The 12,306-nt window shown below is 37.0% G+C and overlaps 1 protein-coding gene across 1 annotated transcript in view; it reads left to right on the top strand.

Annotated features, from left to right (window-relative positions):
• The first annotated feature begins 929 nt into the window (after positions 1-929).
• FSTL5 (follistatin like 5) overlaps positions 930-12,306 on the top strand; it is an 807,547-nt gene continuing 796,170 nt past the window's right edge. Inside the window, exon 1 of the mRNA XM_024246010.2 lies at positions 930-1,171. The gene's annotated coding sequence lies outside the window, so the exon portion shown is untranslated. The remainder of the gene's footprint in view (positions 1,172-12,306) is intronic.

Here is a 12,306-nt window from a genome sequence, read left to right as displayed (position 1 = left end):
TTTTATTTTTTTAAATACTGTTTTCCATAGCAAATGCACCATTTTACATTCTCACCAGCAATGTATAAAGGTTCCAATTTCTCCACAGCCTTGCTAAAACTTATCTTTTTAGATTATGCAAATTAAAAGATGTGAGGCAATATCTCACTTGTAGATTTAATTTGCTTTTCCCTCATAATTAGTGATGCTGAGCATTTTTTCATGTACCTATTGGCCATTGGTATGCCTTTTACAGAAATGTCTATTCAAGTCCTTTGCCCATTAATCAGTTATTTGGATTTTTATGCTATTGACTTACAGGACTTCCTTGTGTATTTTGGATATTAACCCTTTATCAAACATATTGTTTGTAAATATTTTCTACCATTCCATAGTTTGCCTTTTCACCTGTTGATTATTTCTGTTGCTGTGCAGAAGCTATTTAGTTTGATGTAGTCCCACCTTCTAATTTTGCATTTATTACCTGTGCTTTTGGTGTCATGTCCAAGAAATGATTTCACAGTTGACAGGATATAAGAGCAACCTAAATGTCTGACAGATGAATGAATAAAGAAAATGTAGTATAAACAATTCTGCCATATGTGATAACATGGATGAACTTGGAGGATATTAGGCTAAGTGAGATAAGGCAGTGTAGAAACAGTGAGCGGAGTAGTGATTTCCAGGAACCCTTGGGCGGGGGCCGGGGTAGGAGACTCAGGCATGGCGGGCTGCAGGTCCCGAGCCCTGCCCCGGATAGGGGCAGCTGAGGCCCTGCGAGAAGTCGACTGCAGCGCCGGTGGGCCAGCACTGCTGGGGGACCCGGCACACCCTGAGCAGCTGCTGGCCCTGGTGCTAAGCCCCTCACTGCCCCGGGCCGGTAACGCCAGCCGGCTGCTCCCAGTGCCGGGCCCGCCAAGCCACGCCTACCCGGAACTCTAGCTGGTCCGCAAGCGCCGTGCGCAGCCCCGGTTCCCGCCCGTGCCTCTTCCTCCACACCTCCCCGCAAGCTGAGGGAGCCGGCTCCGGCCTTGGCCAGCCCAGAAAGGGGCTCCCACAGTGCAGCGGCGGGCTGAAGGGCTTCTCAAGCGCGGCCAAAGTGGGCGCGGAGGCCGAGGAGGCACCGAGAGCGAGCGAGGGCTGCGAGGGCGGCCAGTACGCTGTCACCTCTCAACATCACTAGTAACAACAGGTACTGACACCTTAACCCTCCACATATGATATACAGAGGTGGTACAACATACTTTTCATGGCATTCCTATAAAAATGCATAACCTTCAATGAATCATGAAAAAGTGTTAGATAAACCCAAATCAAGGAATGTCCATTACCTGAACGAAAGCTTTGAAGTATGAAAGACAAGAGAAGACTGGGGGATGCAAGAGGTAGTCTATAAGAAATGTGGGATCCTGAGAGAATCCTACAACAGAAAAAGAAAAAAAAAACAGTGAAGAAAATGGTGAAATTTAAATCATGCTTTTTTTGGGAAATTAGCATCATTTTAATTCCCGGGTTCTGATCATTGTACTACAGTTACTTTAGATGTGAATGCTAGGGTTAGGTCAGTAAAGGGTATATGAGAATTCTGCATGATTTTCCCAGTCTTCTGTAAGTCTAAAGTTAATTCATTCAAAATGTAAACCTAAAAAAAAAAATCATTAAGCTAAATGACACGGCTAAGCCATTGGTAAAATAATGGAAATCTGTGGTGGCTGGAAAGGAGTCAAAACAAATCTAGGGAGGAAACTGCCATTTGCCATGGGTATGTGTTGCTGTCTCCAGGTAGCCTAAAGCCACGCTTTAATGAGGTTTTACTTAAAAGGCACAAAATAGCCAGGTAAACCTTCAAAACGGAGGACAGATCAGATATTATATAATTAATAAAGGTCTACACCTGAAATGAGAACAGTAGATAATTTTCCACAGTGCATAGGAAGATGGTGATACTTGCCTGTCTCTCTTTTGTTTTGGGGTGGATGGAAAAACGAAACAAAACAAAACAAAACAAAAAAAAAACAAAGAAAAAACATAGAAAAAAGGAAAAAAAAAGATTTCTTATTTCATGGCCACTCTCCTACTAACAGAGAAATAACAAGGCAGAAATTTAAAATGGTCTCAGGTTGACATTATCCAAAGTTTATGGTACAACCAAATATTTAAGAAAAATAAGTCTGTAAGATTTATTACAGATAAATGTATAGAGATCACACCAAACAAAACAAAATGAAGCAAAACTCACAGGTGGACTTGGAAATGAACATTCTTTAATGAAAACCAGCCGATACACAAGTAGAATATATCTTAAAATGTATATGTATATTTAATATGTTTAAAGACTGGAAAGATAGTATGAAAAGTATTATGAAGGAGGAAATAGATATCAAAAATGACAAGAGAATTTTAAAAATAACCAAATCTAACTATATTAAATTGTAGTAGGAATGAAAATAATTACTTGAAATTGGAAACCCAACAGACTAGATAAACAGGAAGAGAAAATTAGTGAGCTGGTAGAAATTGCACAGGAGGAAAGTGATGTAATTTATGCATGTTAAAAAATAAACATTTAAGTCAAAGCCACCAAAAATTTTTCACAGTATATGAAAAATAATGCTTAAGAAACTCCAGTGTAGCTGTCATATGCGGTTGTATTGGAGGGCAAAAATAGCAGATGGAGTCCTACTTCTTGTGGTCTACCACAATAATGCAAACGGGAGGTAATGAAGGCATGCATTAGTGTAGTGACCAGGGAGATGGGTTGAATAAAAAGAATGTAAAGACATTTTGAAAAAGACACATTAGTACATGATGGTTTTTTGATAAGGGTTTCAGCATTTCCTTCAGATTAATCATCTGTATTAATGAAAGTAGAAAAACTTGGTGGACATTTTTTGAAACTAAAAATATTATAAATCATATTAGATTGTATTTTAACAACCAGACTTTTAAGAATATAATTTGCCTAATTTGATATGATTGTCTTGTTAAAATGCAGATGCTATGCCATTTAATTCGGTCTCTGCAGCATTTCCAGGATGCATATATAATTTTGTTGACATTTAGAGAAATAGGAAAATCACACATTCCAACAAGGGAAGTTTAAACAATTCAACATTAAAATACAAATACTCAAATAAACAGCGCTAAGACATTTTAGCTGAACAATGTACTCTGCGTGGTGTTTGGAATATGGTTTGGAAACAAGTTTATTTCTCCATTTGGGAGATAAAGCAAAGCCCTATTTATAATCAAAAGTAAAAACAAAAATCAGTTTTCTGAAATCTGTCAAGTCTGTATTCAGTGTAGGTTAAACATTGGTTGACTTCTTTACTGTGGAATGGAATATAATAGTTGGAAGGCACCTTTGACACAGTCTGGGTTACAGACTGTGGTGTTATGATATGTGTTCATTTTCATCCAGGGTTCCTAGTTCATAACTCCCATATCTCTTTACAGTATTTTGTTATAATGTTGGGTGTGTTAGGCCTCAGCAGCAGGCTTCAGGAAACAGAATGTATCTCCTGCCATCCTTTCACCTGACCCAAGGCAGGACTTTAATCTTTCTCCACCTTTATAATTGTGAGTCTTAAGACCCTTCCCAGACAGAGTCCCACCTTATACTCCAGGGGGTCGGGGTAAGGAATGCTAACGTCGTGAAGCTTCCATAAAAACCCAAACGAGGCCGGGCGCAGTGGATCATGCTTGTAATCCTAGCACTCTGGAAGGGTGAGATGGGCAGCTCACCTGAGGTCAGGAGTTTGAGATCAGCGTGGCCAACATGGTGAAATCCCATCTCCACTAAAATTACAAAAATTAGCTAGGGGTGGTGGCACATGTCTGTAACCCCAGCTATTCGGGATCCTGAGGCAGGAGAACCCCTGGAACCCAAGAGGCAGAAATTGCAGTGAATAAAAGAAAAACCCAAACAAACTGGGTTTGAAGAGCTTCCAGATTGCTCCTGGAGTGGGGAGAACCCAGGGAGGGCAAGGAAGCTCCCTACTCTTTCCACCATATTTTGCCCTACACATCTCTTCATCTGTATCCTTCGCAGTATCCTTTACAATAAGCCGGTAAATGTAAGTAAGTGTTTCCCTGGGCTTTGTGAGCCGCTCCAGCAAATTAATCGAACCCAAAGAGGGGGTTGTAGGAAACTCAACCTGAAGCCAGTTGGTCTGAAGTTCCAGAAGCCTTGATTTGAGACTCGTGTCGTAGGTGTGGTGGGAGTCAGTCTTAGGGACTGAGCCCCCAACCTGTGAGATCTGATGCTATCTCCAGGTCGATAGTGCCAGCGTTGAATTGGAGGACAACCAGCTGGCATGCACTGCTTGATGGTGGGGAGAAACCCCCATGGATTTAGTCATAGAAGTCTTCTGTGTAGGTGATTGTTGTGGTGTTGGTGTGAGAATAGAGGAAAACCCGGGTTAGATGGTTATTCTCCAACCACAGACCTTATATAACTTTCTTAAGATCACACAAATAGGAAGTGGTAAAACAAGGATTAAAAAAAAGTCTTAAAATGGCATAAAACTGTACTCCTGTCACTGGATAATATTGCCTCTCTGGCAATTTGACCAAATCACAGCTAAATTTACACTTAGAGGATAAATCTACATTTCATGTTTGTTCTCATTGTGTTCTGATAGGCTTGAAATGTCAAGCACAATTTCATTTAACTTGAATTTAATTTCAAATTTAGAACATAAAAAATTATATAAGCTTCAGAATAACAAAGCCTCTTTTAACAGTCTTCTATTCAAAGGGGAAGCAAACTAAATGGTTACACTTTATCAGTGAATTAATATATAGCATCCAATGTATGGCCATTGAAAATCAGTTCCCAGGCCTGGCACGGTTACAGGCTCATGCCTATAATCCCATCAGTTTGGGAGGCCAAGCCAGGCAGATCACCTGAGGTCAGGAGTTCAAGACCAGCCTGGCCAACATGGTGAGACCCCGTCTCTATGAAATATACAAAAACTAGCCAGGCATTTTGGCGCATGCCTGTAGTCCCAGCTACTCTGGAGACTGAGGCAGGAGAATCACTTGAACCTGGGAGGCAGTAATACTGCCCAGATCACGCCATTGCACTCCAAACTGGGTGACAGAGCAAGACTCTGTCTCAAAAGAAACAAAAACAAAAACAAATCATTTCCAAAACTACCTTTTTCATTTTATCCAGGGCCAGTAACGCTCATATATTTCACAGTGAATTCATTTGGAATACTTGAACACATCATACACTTCAAGGTTGGAAAATACTTTCACCTATTTCTGTCCTTTTTATATTTCAACTATTTTTTCCTATATCTGTTAGGTCAATTTTCTAAATTTATTCTTTTTCATGTATTTCCATGATGTTTATTAAGAACCTATCAAAAAACTATATCCCAAATTATACATTTATGCCAAGATACAAACAAGGAACTCATGAAAAGTAAAAACTATAAGTAGCCATAAGCATAAATAATGTTCAGTCTTATTAGTAAACAAAGGAATGAAAATTGTAGCACAAAAACACCAGTTTTTACCTACACAAGTGGAAGAAAATTTTAAGTCGTTATGTTGATAAGAATGCAGAGAAACCAGCAATGATACTCTTAAATAATACTGGTCAGAGTGTACACTGTCATCTGTTTTTTGGAAAGCAAATAAATAATATGTGTCAAAAGCTTTAAAATATTTTGCCATCATTCATAATTATTTTTGGAAAAATAAATAATGAGAAACCAATCATGATACATTGAAAGGTTCCAAAAAGGTTTAAAAATATCCAAAAACAAAAACAAAAACAAAAACAAAACAAAACCCAGAGAAACATTTTTATCCATCATGTTTTTATATGGTTAAGTAGTTAGAAGACAAGCACTGGCCTAGGTGCTAGGGATAAAATATGAATGAGATAAAGTTCCCATGCTCAGAGAACTAAGAGAATTAAATAGCAAAATATTGCAAATGGAAAAAGTAAATCACAAAAAATAAGATGTAGCTTTAAAAAATACTCACCCTGGCTGGGCACAGTGGATCACACCTGTAATCCCAGCATTTTGGGAGGCCAAGGTGGGTGGATCACCTGAGGTTGGGAGTTCGAGACCAGCCTGACCAACATAGAGAAACTCAGTCTCTACTAAAAATACAAAATTAGCCAGGCGTGGTAGTGCATGCCTGTAATCCCACATACTCGGGAGGCTGACGCAGGAGAATCCCTTGAACCTGGGAGGGGGAGGTTGCGGTCAGCCAAGATCATGCCATTGTACTCCAGCCTGGGCAACAAGAGGAAAACTCCATCTCAAAAAAAAAAAAAAAAAAAAAAGTACTCACCCTCACCCTACAATGGGTTTTGCTCATGTATCCCTTACCCATGTTCCTAACATTCAGCTCTAATCAGGCCACTGGTCTCAACATTTTATGTGTTTGGTATAGGTGTTTCAAACACATTCACTCAAGAAGTGAACAACCTTTAATGTTTCCTTGAAATATAGAAACTTTGTTTTGAAACTTAGTATGAAATATTTAGACATGAAAAGGCCATTCTTATGCATTTCTTTGAAAATTTACATGCACATGAGGATTCTTTTTTTTTTTTTTTTTTTTTTTGAGTTGGAGTCTTCCTCTGTCGCCCAGGCTAGAGTGCTGCAATGCCATCTTAGCTCACTGCAGCCTCCATCTGCTGGGTTCAAGAGATTCTCCTGCCTCGGCCTCTCGAGTAGCTGGCATTACAGGCTCCCACCACCATACCCAGCTTATTTTTGTATTTTTAGTAGAGTCAGTGTTTCACCATGTTGTCCAGAGTGGTCTCCAACTCCTGACCTCGTGATCCACCCGCCTCAGCCTCCCAAAGTGCTGGGATTACAGTCTTGAGCCACCGCGCCTGGCCGAGGATCCTTATATAAACTACTAAAACTTGTGTTTTATTTTATGTTACTAAATAATACTAAAAATAAACATTTTTATTTCAAGCATTCCTGAAACTCACTTCATTGTTAGTTTTTACTAAGGTGAAATAGCATAGATTTTATATTGTACATATATCATAGAGTTGCTATATGGGCAAAAACAGACTTTTAGAGTCTAGCCCACTTTTTATAGATTTCTTTCAAAGATCAGATTTGTTTTTCAAATAAATGCAATTTTCAAAAAATACATTAATATGTAAGATATGTTCATTACAGGCAATCCCCATTTTGCACAGTAGTAATGGACTGTGAAAGTGACCATCAAATTAAACCCATACAAAGGAATCTTAATAAACAGTGGGACAAAATATGACTCTTTAATGACCTTTATATATTTTTCATCAAAATCTTCAAAATTCTAATTTTCACTAATGATAAATTAAATGAAAATAAAAATAAATTATTTAATATTCTTTAAAATATTACAAACATTGAGAATTAAAGCTTTTTTGTAAAATACTTGTGAAGTATAGCATCAACAGTATTTGCCTTCTTTTCATTGCAAAATGCACCATGAAGCAAGTATCTTTCATATGCCTAACTTTTTATCAGTTTTCAACACTTTATCTTTTGTGCTTTCAAAGTGGTGAAATATCTTCTGGAGTTCCCTTAATGTGAAGCTTTTGCCAGTGTCACTTCCTGTGGGACATACTCATCATTTTCATCACCATCACTTTCCTCATAATGTCAACATGATCACCTTGACTAAGTTCCTCTGGCTGCATATCTAGATTTTCTTGAAAAGTGGCACTGCCAACATCACCACACCCAGGTCCTTATCTTTTGTAACTCCAGTTAGGTTTGATTCAAATATCACTACCACTATTATCACTCTTCCAATTTTTTTAACTGTTATTTTAAGTTCAAAGGTACATGTGTAGGTTTGTTACATAGGTACACCTGTGTCATGGGGGTTTGTTGTACAGACTATTTCATCACCCAGGTATTAAGCCTAGTACTCATTAGTTATTTTTCCTGATTTTTTTCTCCTCTCACCCTTTATCCTACTATAGGCCCCACTGTGTATTGTTCTCCTCTATATATCCATGTATTTCCAACATTTAGCTCCCACTTATAAGTAAAAACATGCAGTATTTGGGTTCCTGTTCCTACAGCAGTTTAATGACAATGGCCTCCAGCTCCTTTTATAGGATGTGATCTCATTCTTTTTTATGGCTGCATAGTATTCCATGGTGTGTGGGTACCACATTTTCTTTATCCAGTCTATCATTGATGGGCATTTAGGTTGATTTTATGTTCTTGCTATTGTGAATAATGCTGCAATGAACATTTGTGTGCATTTGTCTTCATACTAGAATGATTTATATGCCTTTTGGTTTATACTCAGTATGGGATTGCTGGGTTGAATGGTGTTTCTGTCCTTAGGTCTTTGAGGAATCACCACACTGTCTTACACAAGGGCTGAACTCATTTACACTCCCAACAGCTGTATATTAGTGTTCCTGTTTTTCCATAATCTTGCCAGCATCTGTTATTTTTTGACTTTTTAATAATAGCCACCCTGACTAATGTGAGATGGTATCTCATCGTGGTTTTGATTTGCATTTCTGTCGTAATCAATGATGTTGAGCTTTTTTTCATATGATTGTTGGCTGCATGTATGTCTTCTTTTGAAAAGTGTCTGTTCAATAATCCACAGAGTCAGAGGAAATCTTCACAAGCTATAGATCTGAGAAAGGACTAATATTCAGAATCTATATAGAGCTCAAATAAATTAGTAAGAAAAAAACAAACAATCCCATTAAAAAATGGGCTAAGGAAATGAATAGACAATTCTCCAAACAGGATATATAAATGGCCAATGAACAAATGAAAAATTGCTCAACATCACTAATGATCAGGGAAATACAAATCAAATGAGTTGCTATTGCAATTCATATGGAACCCAAAAAGAGCCAGTAGCAAAGGCAATCCTAAGCAAAAAGAATAAAGATGAAGACATCACACTACCCAACTTTAAACTATACTACAGGGCTACAGTAACCAAAATGGCATGATAATGATATAACAACAGATACATAGACCAATGGAACAGAATAGAGAACCCAGAAATAAGACCACCCACCTACAACTATCTGACCTTTGACAAACCTGACAAAAACAAGCAATGGGTAAAGGATTCCCTGTTCAATTAATGGTGCTGGGATAACTGGATAGCCATATGCAGAAGAGTGAAACTGGACCCCTTCCTTACACCATATGCGAAAATTAACTTAAGATGAATTAAAGACTCAAATTAAAACTGAAAGATATAAAAACCCTAGAAGACAACCTAGATAATACCATTCAGGACATAGGCATGGGCAAAGATTTCATGACAAAGATGCCAGTATTATCACTTTTTGTTTTGCTGCACTTTCATCTCTATTGGCCAATTTCCTTTTTTATTATTCATTTTAGGAAAATGTTACATGGGCTTTTCATTGGGTGGGTAGGAGACAACCCAACTAAATGCTTTGCTGTCTGTGTGAGAACTGAATAACAGATGCACAGAGAACAGTCTCAGACTTTGAAAAAAAGTGACTCAGCTGGTCACAGATCGTTATATACCTCTATTATTTGCTTGGAGGTTATGTACTGAGGAGCTAGCAGAAAATTTTGCACTTTACTTTCTTACTCACAGTAAATAGACCATAATAACAGAAAGTTGAATTATCTTGTTAGGAACTAGTATTATTTAAACAAACCATGGTAACTAAAATTCATGCAGATCAGAGTCATTTAAAGTAAGTTGTGCCTGTAATTTTTACAACGGAAAAGTATATGAGATACAATAAAAATGTTATTTTTGATGAACATTTTCTAATAGGGATTAATAAACAATATATCTATAAGCCTTGGTGAGATAGCTTTAAACATGTGATGTTCTGTGCCTGTAGAGCTCAGAATAGTGATTTCAAAGGCTCAATATAATCAATATTATGTCTTTTGTTTACTTGACTTTTGATGTAAAAAGATTACTATGATTCCTATCAGTGAAATATTGTTAAAAATAATATGGTTTTGACTCCTAAAAATTAAAATTCTTGTTTTTAAATGACTTGACAAAAATGTGTAATCTGTTGCTGTTGCATGGAATGTTCTGCACATGGGTGTTGGGTCCATTTGGTCTAAAGTATAGCTCAAGTCCAGTTGTAGTGGACTTATTGATTTTCTGTCTGGATGATCTATCTCTTGCTGAAAGTAGGGTATTAAAATTCCCTAAAATTATTGTGTTACAGTCTATATCTCACTTTGGATTTCTTAATGTTTGCATTATATATTTTTGTGTCCTAATGTTGCATTCATATATATTTACAATTGTTAAATCCTTTGGATGAATTGACCACTTTTTCATTATTATGACTTTAAGGGTTTTTGTTTGTTTGTTTGTTTTTTCAGACGGAGTCTTGCTCTGTCACTCAGGCTGCAGTGCAGTGGCACGATCTCAGCTCACTGCAACCTCTGCCTCCTGGGTTCAAGCTATTCTCATGTCTCAGCCTCCTGAGTAGCTGAGATTACAGGTGCCCACCACCACGCCCGGCTAATTTTTGTGTTTTTAGTAGACATGGGGTTTCACCACATTGGTCAGGTTGGCCTTGAACTCCTGACCTCGTGTGATCCACCCCCCTTGGACATCCAAAGTGCTGGGATTACAGGCGTGAGCCAGCACGCCCGGCTCACCTTAAGTTTTTAACCTAAACTCCATTTTGTCTGAAATACATACAGCTACCCCTATTTTATTTTGGTTTTTATTTGCATGGAATATTATTTTCCATCCATTTACTCTCATTTTATGAGTGCCCTTTGGTAAAGTGAATCTCTTATAGAAAGCATATAGTTGGGTCTTTAGAAAAAATAATTCATTCAGCCACTGTATGCATTTTTATTGGAGAACTTACTTATATTCAAATAAATTATTGATAGATAAATACTTACTAGTGCCATTTTATTAATTGTTTTCTGATTGTTTCGTAGATCCATTGTTACTCTCTGGCCTTCATTCTTCGTAGTATAATGATTTTCTGTAGTGGTAAGCTTTGTATCTTTTTATCTTTTTTGTGTTTTTTATGGGCTTTTATTTGTTGATTAGCTTGAGAATTACATAAAACATCTTAGACTTATAACAGGATAGTATAAATTGATAACAAATTAATTTTGATAACATCCACAAAATCTACATTTTTACTCATTCTCTTCCCACATTTTATGACTTGATATCACAATTTACAACATTTTATTATTTGTATTTTTTTAATTTTCTATCCAACAGCAACAAAATACACATTCTCCTCAAGTGCATGTGGAATATTCCATAAGATGGATCCTATGTTAGGCCAGAAAACAAGTCTTAATAAGTTAAAGAAGACGGTAATAACATCAAGTATCTTTTCTGACTATAATAATATGAAACTAGAAATCAATAACAAGAAAAATTATGGAATGTTAACAAATATGTGGAAATGAAACAATATGCACCTGAACAACTATTAGGTCAAAGAAGAAATTAAAAGGAAAATTGAAAAAATATTTATCTTGAGTGAATTAATATGGAAACATAGCATACGCAAATTTATGTGAATCAAATAAGCAGTTCTAAGAGGGAAATTCATAACATTAAATGCCTGTGATAAAAATGAAGATACCTCAAGTAAACAACTAAATACTAGAGGTCATGGAATTAAAAAGGGAAGAACAAACTAAGCCCAAAGTTAGCAGAAGGAAGAAAATACAAATCAGAGCACAAATAAATAAAATAACGATTAGAAAACAATAGAAAAGATCAATAAAACTAAGAGTTGGCTTTTTGAAAATCTAAAAAAATAATTGTCACGCCTGTAATCCCAGCAATTTGGGAGGTCAAGGCAGGCAGATCACTTGATGTCAGGAGTTCGAGACCAGCCTGACCAACATGGTGAAACCCTGTCTCTACTAAAAATACAAAAATTCGCTGGGTGTGGTGGCGTGTGCCTGTAGTCCCAGCTACTTGGGAGGCTGAGGCAGGAGAATCGCCTGAACCAGAGAGGCGGAGGCTTCAGTGAGCTGAGATCACACCATTGCACTCCAACCTGGGTGACAAAGTGAGACTGTCTCTCAAAAAAAAAAAAAAATTGTTAAACCCTTACTAGATTAATTAAGGAAAAAATGAGAGTAGACTTCAAAAACACAATCAGAAGTAAAGGAGGAAAAATTACAGCGGTTAACACAGAAATTAAAAAATAATAGAATACTGTGAACAATTATTTGACAACAAATTGAACAGTCTTAAAGAAATGGATAAAATTATTGAAAGCATATAATGCACCAAGACTGAATCATGAAGATATTGGAAATGTGAATAGATCAATAATAAAGAGATTAAATCAGTAATTTA

This window comes from Pongo abelii, chromosome 3 (genome assembly GCF_028885655.2).
Source record: "Pongo abelii isolate AG06213 chromosome 3, NHGRI_mPonAbe1-v2.0_pri, whole genome shotgun sequence".
Classification (NCBI taxonomy): Eukaryota; Metazoa; Chordata; class Mammalia; order Primates; family Hominidae; genus Pongo; species Pongo abelii.
Note: the sequence above shows the minus strand (reverse complement) of the source record. Positions and strands in the feature narration are given on the sequence as shown.